Raw genomic sequence first — 14,599 nt, forward strand, 5'->3', positions numbered from 1 at the left:
GGTCTAATTTAACTCATAGAGTATAATTTGAATGAAATGGACAGTCAAGTATACTGTATAAAACGCATTTCTTTATATGAAGATAATATACCATTGATTACTCACGTAAAAACGCACATCGCTACGAAAGAAAAAATCTAGGCAGTGCCATAATGAATAAAAGCATTTTGTTATGTATGTAAAAGTTGAAAATGGAATGAGTGCACTTTTACTAGCTTTTGGACCTTTGAGAGACCTTTTGAAGGAAAGTTGTGACAAATAAATATCATAATATTTGTACAGTGGTTCTTTCTACGTCAATGATTTTTTTAATTGCGCATACTAAACGCTTTTATGGGAAAACGGTCCAAACCTAACTTACAAATATTTATTGACTTCCCAGGGAATCGAACCCGTGATCTGTCGATAGAGAACCCCAGTCTTACCTCTGCGCTACGGCGATGGTCCTTTTTTATCTGCTAAAACACTATTTTAAATAAATGGCTTAAAGTTTTCCTTAAAAATGCGTTGCAGCTGTAAATAGTTAACTGATAAATGCTATGACGTAAAAAGGTGTTCACATTTATTATCACTTGTGGAGTATACTATTTTAATACACACTGCCAACATTCTTGCTGAATTAGTTCCTCTTATTGTTGGACAAAACTGTATTGCAATTTAAAATTTTAATGCTAATATAATTCAGTAGAGTTAACTGCGCTTAAAAGTAGACATTACTTAAAGGATATTTGTTGTGGATTCGAATGTGACAATCTAGCTCTTCCACATTTACTGAGTACATAATCCTATCCTTATTAAAAGTAAAATTTTATTTTAGTACTGAAATAATATTTATCCTTACAGTAAAATAAGTAGATATCTTACTACAATAAAACAGCTATACGTCTGATACTACTTATTATCCGAAAAAGAACACAAATAAATTTTTTTAATGTAGCCTATGAAAAATGACATATGCAAATATAATACACTAATTGAGCTTATTTGTAATTACAGTTTTTAAATAATTTTATATTCTATATGGGACAATAGATTTATTATAATTTTCTTGGAAGATACTCGAAGAGATAGCAAGTCTTCAACTGAGTACGCTGTAACACAATGACAGCTGAGGTCTGCTGCCTGTGTCTGAAGAGACGAATTAATAACGTCGAAACAGCTTAACATTGCCATCGCAAGGTTTTTCCAAGCAGGCCAAAACCTATAGCACAGTGTTAATACCCACTATGCTTTAGAAGCCACAACAAGTGACGGGTGGCATAGCGTTTGAAGGGATCAATCCGTTTTGACTCGGGGTGTATATCAATTCAAATTACAGAGAAACCTCTCTCTAGTGAAGAGAGCACGACCAGGCAAGCGAGGGTTCATTCCCCTGGTAGCATTAGCTACAGCTGTTGGAATTGCGTCGGCACGCGCTTACTTGTGTAAGTCCAACATTGTCATATTTCTTGGTCTATAAATAATTCCTCTAAATAGATTATTGTCTGACATTCGTTGAGCAAGGTTATTACTCCCTCAAGTCTCTTTTAAGTCTTTTAATAGACTTGCATTGCCAAGGGCGAGCCCCTTTCCGTCCGTGTATTCCAATACTTTCATTTCTATGCCGGAGGCAGCCAGGGACCTCAGGAAGGAGATACCCTGCAGCTTACTTCGACAGACCGACAGAGAGCCTGGAAAAAAGGACAAGCGGGCGGCTTAAGTGGAGAGAACTGTTGGGAGACTCCTTTATTCTAGATCACCCAAAATGACACCATCAAGGCTAAAGTTTCAACGAAGTCTCGTCCGGAGGCTGTTCTTATAAGACCGGCCGCTAGCAAGACTTTTGCGGGCCTGCTAAAGGATTTTCGGGTTAATGTAAAACCTGATGACTCGGGCTATCAGGCAGACAAGAACGGAGTGTGTATCGTTGGAACTTGGCAGGATAACCACAAAACCGTGACCTCTTCATTGCTGAAGGATCAGATCGGGACAAGCGGAACCGTTTGAAGTCTTGCCGATGGTGGCCTTAGAAATCCGTGACCTCTTCAGTCCCGCCAAAGTCGAGGAGGTCAAGGCCACCCACACTGGCGATCTGGGAACTGACACTGGGAGTTTAAAGATCTCCGTGATTCAGCCGAATAGGCAGGAGCAGAGACTGGTCATAGTACACCTAGCGGAACGCGCGGCCAGCAGGCTTCTGATAACGGACCGTATAAAAGTCGGTTGGATCAATTGCAGGACCTCCGGTGCTTCCGGTTACAGCCACCTCTAGGCGGACTACAGAGAGACCGACAGAAGAGGTCAAGGCCTCTTTTAAGTGTGGGGAGGCTGGTTACAGGTAGAAGCCCGACGTTGTCTCTGTCTAGGCCTGAAAATATCCTAGAAAACGGGAACAACTTCCTGGAATGAGGACCTGTTCTGTCTTCCCACAGGCTCTAGACGTAAAACGAAAGAGAATAAACATCAATCAGGGAAATCTCCATCGAAGTAGAGTTCGGACGATCTCAGTTCGTCCGGGAACACAAAATCGACGTTGTCACAATAAGCGAGCCGTACTGTGGCCTGGGGCTATCCTAAACGACCTGCTCACTTTTGATAGGAAGAGAACTTTTGATTTAGAATGTATTTGTTTAAGATGGATAAGTTTGAAAGCTTGGAATATTCCTAAGGGGGTGCGGAGCACAGCGACGCCAACCGCACGTTCTTCTTCTGCAAACAGTGAGAAATCGAAAGAATGAGACTCTACATTTCCTTAAACCAACTTTCACCAGCCACCATGGTTCGTAAATTGTCACTGACAGATTGTGTCTGCTTATGTAAAGGGGATTCTGTAAACAAAATTTAAATGAAAGGTAATACAGCCTGGTGCTACCCAACCGATAGCCTGACACTGTAGGAGTTCTCTGTTGGCTCCCTCTTCAATTAATGTGGAAAGCAGTCCTGAGACATCTATTAGGCTGGTGGGGTTTTAGTCATTGATTTTAAAAAGTTAAGAAGTGACTCGTGTCACAGTGAATTTGTTAACATATTCTGTAGCTGGAGGAGGCACTCAGAATAATAGTGGCCTAACCCCAAATTGGTAGATTTGTGTAAAACCAAGTTGAACTTTGTCCTGAAATTAAATTATTTTTACTTTTTTTATTTATTATTATTTATTTCTAAAAATTTATCCTTGTACACAGTTTTTCAAGAGCTTTCTAAATGTAGCACCCACATTTATGAATGTTTATTAATTTATTAATAAAATGTGGGTTAGGCCACTATAATATTAACCATTTTATTAACAAATTTTAATATTGTGGGTTAGGCCGCAAGGGTAAAAATGAATAAACTCTGTATTAACACCAAAATATTTTTAATTCAAACATAAAAACCTTTAATAATTATAAATATTACAAGTTATTAGAGCTACATAGTCAATTTATGAGAGGAACAAGATTTTTTGAATGGAAAAATGCTTTAGGCCGTTACATAACGCCAGTAAAAACAAAACGATTTCCATTAATTTACTTTTATGCATTGTCTTCTTCTGATCCATTGTTGCTCTCATCATCTACAGGAATGGTTTCAGGAATAGACTGACAGCTCAAAATTTGATTGTAGAACTCGTGCCTTAAAGGCGGAATGAATTCTAGGAGACTTAGTAGATCTTTTTTCTTATTTCCCTCAATTTTCTTCCCTTTAGGATACAAAAGATCCAGCGTTTCCACTTCCCTGGTCGCCCTCTTCTTCACATTTACACTGTAAAAAGGAACGCCTTCATTATTAGAATACTAGTAGAAGATTGTTTGTGGTTTATTCTCCTCGTAGCGCAGCCATTGCATTTTCAACCACTCTACTGTCTCCACTACTTCCACCTCCTTGTTGTTGATTGAAGCTTTCACTTTTTGTTTTTTTCTATTGGTGATGTTGTCCAAAAGCTTCTTGAATAAAAAAAAATCTTCTTTTTCCATTCGTTTAACCACAAATGCAGGTTTTCTTGCAGCTAGAATGATGGGTATCCAGTCATCGGGGGCATAAACTTCTGGATGATACTTTTTCCTTTTTTCTATTAAACCAAAGTCTTGGTCACATGCAAGGTATGTGTGTCCTGAGACAAGAAATTTGTGTTCAATTTCTTTGCAGAAATATTTGGGCTTCGTGACCAAATAATAACACAATGCAGCCATCTTTATGTTCCTATTTTGACCTCCACATTGGTCACTGTACATAATAAGTTTGGAGGTTCTAACATATTTTTCTACAAAATGTAGAATGCATGAACCTATCTCTTCAGGGCCCCTGGAAGCCACAGATTCATTCCAGACGTACATGTAGGCTTCATTTGTTGATAGATTGTGGATTCCAAGATTATAAGTCCAGAGTTGCGTTTGTAATAAACAGTGCCAGTTGACAGAACAGGTGTCGGTAAAGTTTTCATGAGGTCAAAACTTATAACCGTAACATCATTTAACCTGTCTTTCCCTTTTTCGGCATCTAGCTTCATACCAGCTCTAGCGGATTCAGCTTGACGTAAATGTAGCTCTTGCTGTACTTTAATGGGATTTTGTTCTGGCGGGGGGGGGGGGGGTTGCTTGTAACTTAGCTTTAAAAGCATCACACTTTTTGCAGCTGTCACTTACTGGTGCATGAAAATGTAGGTTGAACTTTGTGTCAAATACATGGTTTAAAGATGTATTTTGAGACAGGATCAGCTGGGTTTTCTTCTACGTACAAGTTGTACATGATAGTTTTATTCAAACTATATATTCAATATTTCCGGTCAAGATTTTTCTGTCTTGGATAGTGTGATGTGTAAGAAGGAAACTTTTTTTATGAACTCTATTACTTTTTCAGTTTTATGATCAGGTGTTTTTCTATGATTTGATGTATGTAACCCCCATTTATCTTTTGGGGGAGTGATTTTTGCATCATTTTTGTGCGATAGGGCGCGTGTCAAACAATCTAGCTTGGCAACATTCACAGTACTTCACTCCAGTAAACATTTGGCCCAAGCCACAACTGTGAACAGCTGTTTTGTGTGTTAGGTCGCTTATGTGGGTTAGGCCACTATATATTTTTCAAAGACCACCAACACTGTGAATAAAAAAACAAACTGGTGCTGATATCTAGTGAAAGAACTTAGAAGGTGGCTTAGGCCTCTATATATTTTATAGAACACATTATTCAGCAACAAATTTCCATGGTAATTCAAATAAGCAAATTTGAGGGATAGGCCACTATAATTCTGAGAGCCTCACCATAGTTTAACAGTGGTTAAGGTAGACGCACCTTGCTACTATATCGGCTGTCCTAAAGTCATCATTAAATGATTTGTGTCGCATGAAGGTACTAATCAGTAGATAGTAAATGTGTTTTAATCATCTGTCAAAGTCAAGAATAATAAATATAATAATTTATACGCATTTGAACAGGTGATATTAACACATTCATGACGTTTTCCCCAATCGAGTACACACCATTATTCACAACTGCCGTGGTGTACCCGATCGGGTTTTTGTAAAGGATGTAGTGAGCCCAATGGAGTACACGTTGTTATGCGTTTCATTATTGTGCTTTTATTGTTTGCCTGTCTTAGTGATCTGTTAAATTTGATCCTGTGCATACATAAATACCTCAGACTACCGTGTACCCCTTTGGGCGCACATTTGCTTAATATTTAAGGTAAATTAATATTTTTAGGTACCCCTTGGGGTACGCGGAGATAAATTGAAAAAAAAAAAAAACATAGTGAAATAATTGTTTTTGTGAATAACTGCGAAGCCTACATACCTTTCTCATTGTACTTTTGACGTTTGACGTAAAATAAACCAATTACGGTTTTTTGCCATTTATATTGAAAAATTTGATGGCAAATAAAGTTACACTTTACAAATGTGTTATGTGCAGAGGTTTTTCTTTTCTGGATAATTTGTTAACCCCTCAAGGATGATGTGTATTCTGCTAGTAAACCATAATTTGGACATGAGAGAAATATAACACAAAACATTGGTAACAATATTATATTTATTTCATACATATTACATTTGTTTTAACATGGTGGGGAGACATCAAACCTCAATAAAGAAATCTTAAAAAAACTTGCTAAAAGAACAGAAGTGATTTATTCAGTTAGTATCCAATAGGAAAATTCCAAGCTGCACTTTAAATATTGGTGTTATTTGCTAATCCACAACTATTATTACACCCAAAATTGTTACTTTAAGAGTGCATTATCAAATTTCAAATATTGAACTATGAACTATCAATTTTAAAACAAATAGAGGCATTGCACAATTTATCGTTAATGATCTCATGTTTCAACTATGAGTATTAGTCAAGAATTAATACATTTTTAAAATATGTTGTCAAATGATGTGCATAATATGTAATGATTACAGCTGATGTGTCCTATTTATGATTTAGAAAATTGAAATTTTCTAATGTGGAAAACATGTTTGAGATGCAGCTTGAAAACAATGAATCAAGAAATAATGTAGCCTACAAATACATTCGGTGAGTGGTAGATATACAGATTATGAATGGAATGTTTGCACAACTACCGATAGATGTTGAGAATTTTTGTGGAGACATCTAGAAAACCACACAAAACATAAAGATTTAAGATTTAATCACATTTATAAGCACACAACTGTTAAGTGCTAAGACACTTCTTATAAACAGTGATTTCATTAATAATTTGGAATCAGCTAAAAATTATAATTTTTGACACTCACAGTTTATTTTGATGTACTACAAATTTGGTGAACATTGTTATGAAAGAAACAATTTCAGAATAACATTTCAGACATGAAATGAAAAAAAAAAATGGAATTCAATGCAGCTTTTTAACTTAGTATAAAGTATATAATTCTAGTATATTTATACATATCGTTATTTAGTAGAACTATTTTTTTTATTATCCATAAAGCTTTAATAAAAATTACTTTTTATATAAAATTGGCAGGAATGTAAAATTATTACAAAACTAGATAAAAATAACAACAGAGGATGTAATAATTCGATTTGTGATCGAGAAAACTGGATATCAAGCTTCTCAGTTCAAAGTAATGGAGAAAAAATGGTTATAATAATTAATATTAATATGTACGCTAATAAATATAAATATTTAACTATATTTGATGACAGTTATCATAATATCAATTATGTTTTTTGACAGGATAATTTAACTGGTGAAATCAAATTTTTTAAATAAAATATCCAACTTCAATGTTTTAAATATTGTGTCAAAAATTGAGTTGAAAGTGGTTGTATATTTTTAGATTGTCGGTATACAAATAGAAATTTGAATGTCTAATTATTGATGTCAAGCTATTTATGTAAAGTGAAAAAAAGGATGACCCCATACAGAACCCTGAGGAACGCCATGACTCACAGCTCCCCATTCAGATGTTCTACTACCATCCTTTACACATCGTTGTCGTCTTATCACAATCGTCTGAGAAATCATACGTTTTATTGAAATGCCGCTACATACAACAAATCATTTACGTCACATTCATTAACAACAATCAACAAACTGCTATACACATTATTCAAGATCATTTTTTGTAAAATAACTTTCGTTAGCTTACTTTTTTAATAAGTCGATTCAAAAAACCTCCAAAAATTATATGGATTTGGTCAATAAACAAAATCTGTTTGGAGATATGAGTTTACTTTGGCCTACAAATTCAAAAGGGCAGTTGTAATTAAAATCACAATAAATTTCAAACATAGGAATCTCATGACAGTAATAAAATGTAATATTACCTTTTCTTTACTACTAAGAAAAAAACAAAAATGATAATTTTTAAAGAGACAACAGGGTTATGGACGTTGTAACAGAATGATGATAACATGTTTCAGGAATAGATTGTAATCTTCAAAACATGTTACTGTTATTCTAACACTGGCAACTTCCATAAACCTTTTATCCCTTAAAATCATCCATTAATTGGCAGTAATTAACTTTAAATAAAGAGCAGTTTTTTTTTTGTTTTAAGCTAAAATCTAATGCGTTATATTCATTGAACAATTACTACTCCCTTTTTGAAGTGGTTCTTATAAGTCCAATTTCATAAGTTAAAAATAATTTTCATGCTCTTTAGTCATGATATGTTGCAGCCAGTGAATCAAACTGATACAAAAGGATAATTTTGCCGTCAAATTGTTACGAATTACACTTATGTAAATCCTCTTCTTGTTATCATTACTACTTTTGCTCCTTCTCATGATTGTATATAATATATATATATATATATATATATATATATATATATATAATATATTGATGATGACAAATTGGAAACTTTGCAATAAGGGGTTTTGGTTTTACTACTTAATTTAATATTTTGATAAATAGTCGTGAAGAATTGTGACAGATAATAAAATTAAGGAAGTACAATAATTTTATAAATAACATCTGACATATTTATAAAAATGGACAACGGCTGATCGATAATAAACAAACAAACTAAAGCTAAAATACATATGTCACACTTTGTGTATGACAAACCGTGAACAGAATAGTGAAGTAATAAAATACCACGCTTTTGTAATATTTTATTTAAAGTTCATATTTATTATGTCTATTTTCTTATATCACTGGTGATATTTTTCTTATAATTTTGAAATAATGAAAATATTTTCTTATATTTTCACCATAATTTGTGTACTTGTATATAGATACATACTTTGTAGATATATGTGAATTCATACCTCAATATTCTATATCATGGGTAAGGGTGATTAGAAATATTTTTGTTTAAAGTGATAAAACTATAAACATATTTATTTTTTCAAGTAAAAGGAATACATTCACGAAACCAATTTTATAATCTATAAAAAAGTAAAGGAAGCCAAAATCAACTCAGCGTATATGAAATATAGCCATTTCTTTGAAACAATTCAAATCTGTTTTAAAAATAAAAGTGGTATTTCTGGCCAACTTTTCATGTTAACAGGATGTATTCGAAGAGATAATGGAAGAAGTAAATGTCTTTTAAAGACTAAACATATCAGAACACAATATTGCTCACACAAGACCTTGAAAAATGCTTGCTTAGTAAAAAAACACATTCCAACCCAAATGTGACAACAATGTAACAAATTGCTACAGTGAAGATTTGGAGAATTTTAAAACTATGTACGTATTATATATACATTTCTTCACACTTTAATTTTTAAAATTGTTTCTACAATTAGTAGAGCCAATTCTGATGAAATTGGCAAAACGCTTCATCCAAACAATTAAATAAATATTGGAAAATGCGCTCAGTTGGTATTATTTTAATTACACTGAAACAGATCATGTAAATGATAGGTTTAAATGACCATGGTTTAATGGATAAACTAATTAAATAATTACTAAACTGAGCTTGTTAGTTTCAACTTATTGGTATAGCACTACATGGATACTTTGGTATTATCTAGGAGGCCATTATTTTTGGAAGAGTTTTTCTTACCAGAAACCTAAACCAGACTTCATTTGACTTTTTATAAATTAAGTCAAATAAAGTCTGTTCTTTTTAATAATATAGTTTTTTAGGTTCCCAGTAATTAAAACTATTCCAAAAATAGAGGCCTCTCAATAATACCAAAGTACCCTACTGTTCCTTGGAAATTAATGGTGCACAAAATGTGATTCTACAACATAGCTATTTAATTACAAACTTTCTGCTTTTTGAACAAGTTGTTAAGTTTTAATTTTCCTTTTTTTTAATTTAAAAATTCCAGGAACTGAGTTAAACACACAAAAAATATCCTCTATTTGCAATGCATATGTGAGTCAGTTCAAAGAGTAGTGATCTTTAATTACCTATGAATGTGTTTTTGCGTTCAGTGATTATTTTTTCAGTGTTCAATAAGTAATTAGTTTTATGACAAAGAGACACGTATTTTTTTAATTACTGCCTTCAGAATCTACATAAAACTTCAACATAAATATTTTTATTGGTAAATCCAACATTAATTTCAGTACAAAAAAATAGAAAATTGTATGAAATTTAATTGCACCATATTTTATAGAAAAACCTTACCTTGATGAGTACTATCATCTCTGTCCACAAAAAAACTTAATCATAAACTTTGTTTAATTGCATACCTGTAGAAGTTTAATTAAAATATTTAGTTTCTGTAAGAGGACATTTTGTAAGTAACAAAAACCATACAGTATCAAAGTAAATACCCTGTTTACAAAAATAGAGATGTACGAATAGTGAAATATGAGATCATATAGAATACAAATGTAGTATGTCAAGGACTTAATTTGTTCTTTGGTGTAAATGTGAAGGATTTAATTATACATGTTTTATGAAATGATATAAAGCTGAAGCATTATCACCAAAAAAAGCTCTTAACAAATATCAATTTTGTGGGAATATTTCATAAAAACCCTTATTGTGTCTCAGTGATTTAATTTATTACTATGTTGACAAAACCTATCATAATTTCTTTAATTGTCCACAAAACTCTTAATACAGGCACACAATTAGGCGTTGAGGTACAAGTCAGGTAATATCAATGTACCACAGCTGTTCTAGTTTGGAAAAACGGCTAAATGGCTGTAAATATAGAGTACTAAAAACCAAGGATGAAGAAAAAAGAGTGCCCAGACTCTTGGAATAAAACATGGCAAGAGTTCTCTTGTTTGGTGAAGTACAAATCCTTAAAAAGTACTGTGGAAAGATTCTCCAAGTACTAGCACTCTAAGCTCTAATAATTGTACTTTAGCATTTTCCAACAGAAAAATTACGGATGAAATTATTCAATAGCTGTGGTTAACCTTTTTGTTATCTGTGCCAAGAGTGTTAGTAGCTTCAGTAATTTTTTCTAAAAATTAGATTAAACTTAAGTGTGAACTTGGATTACATAAATTCTAAATACAGTGTTAATATAATTAGATTTACATAATTTTAAAATTGAATATCCAATGGATGTCCGAAAAATATCCGTTATATGATTAGTAAAAATATAATTAATTATGAACAAAATATGACACTTTGTGAACATACAATATACTTGTAACTGCATTTCAAGTCAATTAATAATATGAGGATTGTTCAGAAAGTAAGATTTTTATAACAAATAAAAAATTACACATAACATTTATAGCTTTTTTATTATATAGATTTGAAAGAGCAATGCTTACTATTTTTTAACATGTTTTACATTTTTACATATACTCATCTTATTTGGGTACAAGCTTTTCAGTAACGATTGCATACATTTTGTTGCATATGCACGTAACCGATCTGCACAATTTTCTTAACAATGAGATGTAACCCCACTCCATTGAGTGTCTCATTTGTTTGATCGACTGGATAAGAAAATTTAGAACCGGTTCCATTCTCTTTGTTTTCAATCAGTCAAAGAGTTGGGTACACATCGTGCACAAAATGTATGTACAATACATTTGTGTTGTGTGAAACTGTTTTAACCTTCAATAAAATCTAATAGTATGTTGATATCTAGCCGTTCAACTTCATATTTCAAATATTCGAACAAGCTCTAAATTTATTATTATTACATAAAATGTACAACAATACCAATTTTACTGAAAAAAAAAAATAAGAATAAAGAAACTGAATATAAGTATAAATATAAGTGTTAACTATGCTATTAGAACCAAATAATATAATTAAGTTTATACTTATTGCCTCAACAATTCAGAATCTAGCTATAATCTTGATATCACACAAGGCTAACATACAATGTACATGTAGTGTACAGTTCAAGATAATAGGAACAAATAAACAATTACGGAACAAAGACATCCAAATTCCTCCGCTCAGTGACAAAACATAATATACTACGAAATAAAAAACTAAAACTAAACCAGGTACAAATATTTACACAGAGTTATTTACATACATTGAAAATTAAATAAACACATTTATTTCACTGATATACATTTATAAATAGTGGTGTTCACCGATAATGTTAATTGCTACACCAACAATTGTCATTCAAGAAGAGAATCTTTAAAAAAAAAAAAACACAAATCATATTACATACATGCATGTATTAAATATTTTTTAAATAAATAAATTCACAAAAAGAGAATAAAATGAATCCACCAATCAGTTAACTTAAAAATACTACCATGCAAATTTGTTCCCAATATTTTTCCGTAAATTTTTCAACATTATGATAGAAACAGCCTTGTTAATACACGCTATGGTCCATTATACAGATAGGAAAAATAGAGGATTTTCTCCTATCTTTGAATCTCAGTTGTTATACTTTTGTAACATACAACGTTGGCTAATATCTTAAATACTAGTATCCTTTCAAATAATCCATCGTCAACAACAAAATTTAAACAAAGAAAAAAAATCAAAGTCTTTAAACTGTAGTTTAAAAATTGTTCTTAAGACTATTTAAAAAAGAGTTTTAAGAGTACACCACATTTTCAAAAGTGGGGGAAGGGGGGAAATCTAAATGGTCAAATGCCAACCCTAATCTGGAAACCAATAAAATAAAAAAGACAAAAATGAAATTCAACACTCTTTTTAAAAACCGTCCTCTTTCAACTTTACAACATGAATGGTGATTAATAATCTGAATATGGTTCAATCAAATAAACACACTTCATTTTAATGTTGAAAATATTATGTTCAGAAAAGTATATCCTTTTGAATATTTTCATAAGACAACTTGAAGTTGTCTGGTTTTTGAGTGTTTTAACAACTCAGCTTTCAATTTCAGAACTTGGATTTAAATTCCAATGTGGGTACTGAATTTTCACAGGCTAACAAATAATCATACGATAAAACCTGTAATGATTCAGAACATGTACAAAAAAGGCATCTCGAAGTTTATTTCTAAATATTTTGTTATTTTGCTTAAAAAAAAAAAAGAATGGTAGTGGTGTATCATTTTTGTTTGATTTAACAAAACATTAAATGGGTGTGAATGTTAAGTTTAGCTCCAGTTCGTCTTCTTCTTAGTGCAGCATCTGGAATCCAGACTCATGTTTATCTAAAGACATAAAAAGTCATAAAACACTGCATCTTTTTGACATCAGACACCCAGAGTATATAGTGTAATCTAGATGAAGAGGTATTCTCATTTTCTCATCAGTTACGTCAAGTACACTGAATATGAGACAATGAGAATACCTCTTCATATAATTTCGAAATTACGTTAAGTGGCGACTTTTTTGGATCTCTTCAGACGAACATGACTCTGAATTCCAGGAGTCAAGTCTGTGACCGCATCAAACTTCAGACGTTGCACTTATAGGAAAGTGGACTGGTGCTAAACTCAACATTCACATTGAATCAATCCTTCACACTATTGCTACTCAATGGGCGTTAAAATTTCAAAATTTCTAGTCATTCCAACGCATGTCTTCATTTTGGGACAAAAAAGTACTAAAAGTACTTTGGGACATGCAATAGAAAAACTGTGAATATGTTGTGTTCTTGGATCGAACTGAGTTGGCTTGTCTCGCTGAATAGAATTTGCTCTGATATCAGCCAATGGCCAAGAGTTCACCAATAACTGGATGATGAAACTGGATGATCTGTTTGTGCCATGCCAGACAATTATGCCTATTTATCAAGGCTGTATCCGTGTAATGTATACTTTAAATAAATATTACGATGGCGTGTGACTAGTGCTTTGCATACACTACTCTTAATACAAAATGGAATTCATTTCATCCAATTGAATATGCAATTCTTGGTTTCAGTTGAGAATTAATTACCAAATAATGGTGTTTTAAACATTCTAAAGCTGCCAAAAATGTATTGATCTAATCAGTTTATGTTTAAACTGTTTATTTCCTTTTATAAAGCAGCATTGAGAATAAGAAAGTAGTTATTAAAACCTGGAAAAGATGAATGACATTTCACTAAGATAACCAAACTTGAATCTGACATGTTGTGACAGAATGTACTCATGGTGGAATGTAAAACTTGAATCAGATGATAAAAAGTCTTTCAAAGGTATAAGAATATATATATGAGTATTACCATGCGATTTAAAAACCCAGTTTAATTTGAACTGTTTAAAACCAATCTTTAGTGGTTTTAATCAAAAGTATTACAAATTTGTGCTTGAATTACTTTGTTTAAACTCCTAAAACCTTGTTAAAATCACAAACAATTTTTTGTTTACTCACTGAAACGGTTTCTGGATATTATGGCGAACGACACAAACTGGTTATAATTAAAAAGAAACCCATATAAAATGTTTGAATAAAAATTATAAATATTAATGAAACAAAAAAATATGATGTAGTACAAATAATATTCATTTGTATATTACAAACATTGTGTAAATTTAATTCATACATGTATGGAAAATAGTTCCATTGCTTATATAATGAATATCATAAACATCATATTTACTTATTGTCATCTGATGACAAGATAAAATTTAAACATCTTAAAACAAAAGCTAATGCAAGTCAGTTCACTTCAATACAGACTATACAACATGGGTGGTTTCCACAAAAATATGACTATGAACAATATTTAACACGCTTTTTTGAAAACTAGTTATATAAAAATAATTCTAATGATAAAATACGAAAAAATATTGTTTTGAGCAGGTAGCTATGGGTAAAACTTAATTCTAAAAATATCATTAAAGAAAGAAGTCATTAAAATAGCTTAAATAACCAGCAATC

The 14,599-nt window shown here is 32.0% G+C and overlaps 1 protein-coding gene across 2 annotated transcripts in view; it reads right to left on the minus strand.

The window, feature by feature from the left end:
- Nucleotides 1–5,967: 5,967 nt before the first annotated feature.
- LOC124370833 (cyclin-G-associated kinase-like) overlaps nucleotides 5,968–14,599 on the minus strand; it is a gene marked incomplete at its 5' end in the record, with an annotated part of 102,324 nt that continues 93,692 nt past the window's right edge. For both annotated transcript variants that reach the window (XM_046829134.1, XM_046829133.1), the window contains 1 exon segment: nucleotides 5,968–14,599. This exon segment is cut by the window's right edge and continues 290 nt beyond it.

Source organism: Homalodisca vitripennis, unplaced genomic scaffold (assembly GCF_021130785.1).
Source record: "Homalodisca vitripennis isolate AUS2020 unplaced genomic scaffold, UT_GWSS_2.1 ScUCBcl_549;HRSCAF=2816, whole genome shotgun sequence".
Lineage (NCBI taxonomy): Eukaryota > Metazoa > Arthropoda > Insecta > Hemiptera > Cicadellidae > Homalodisca > Homalodisca vitripennis.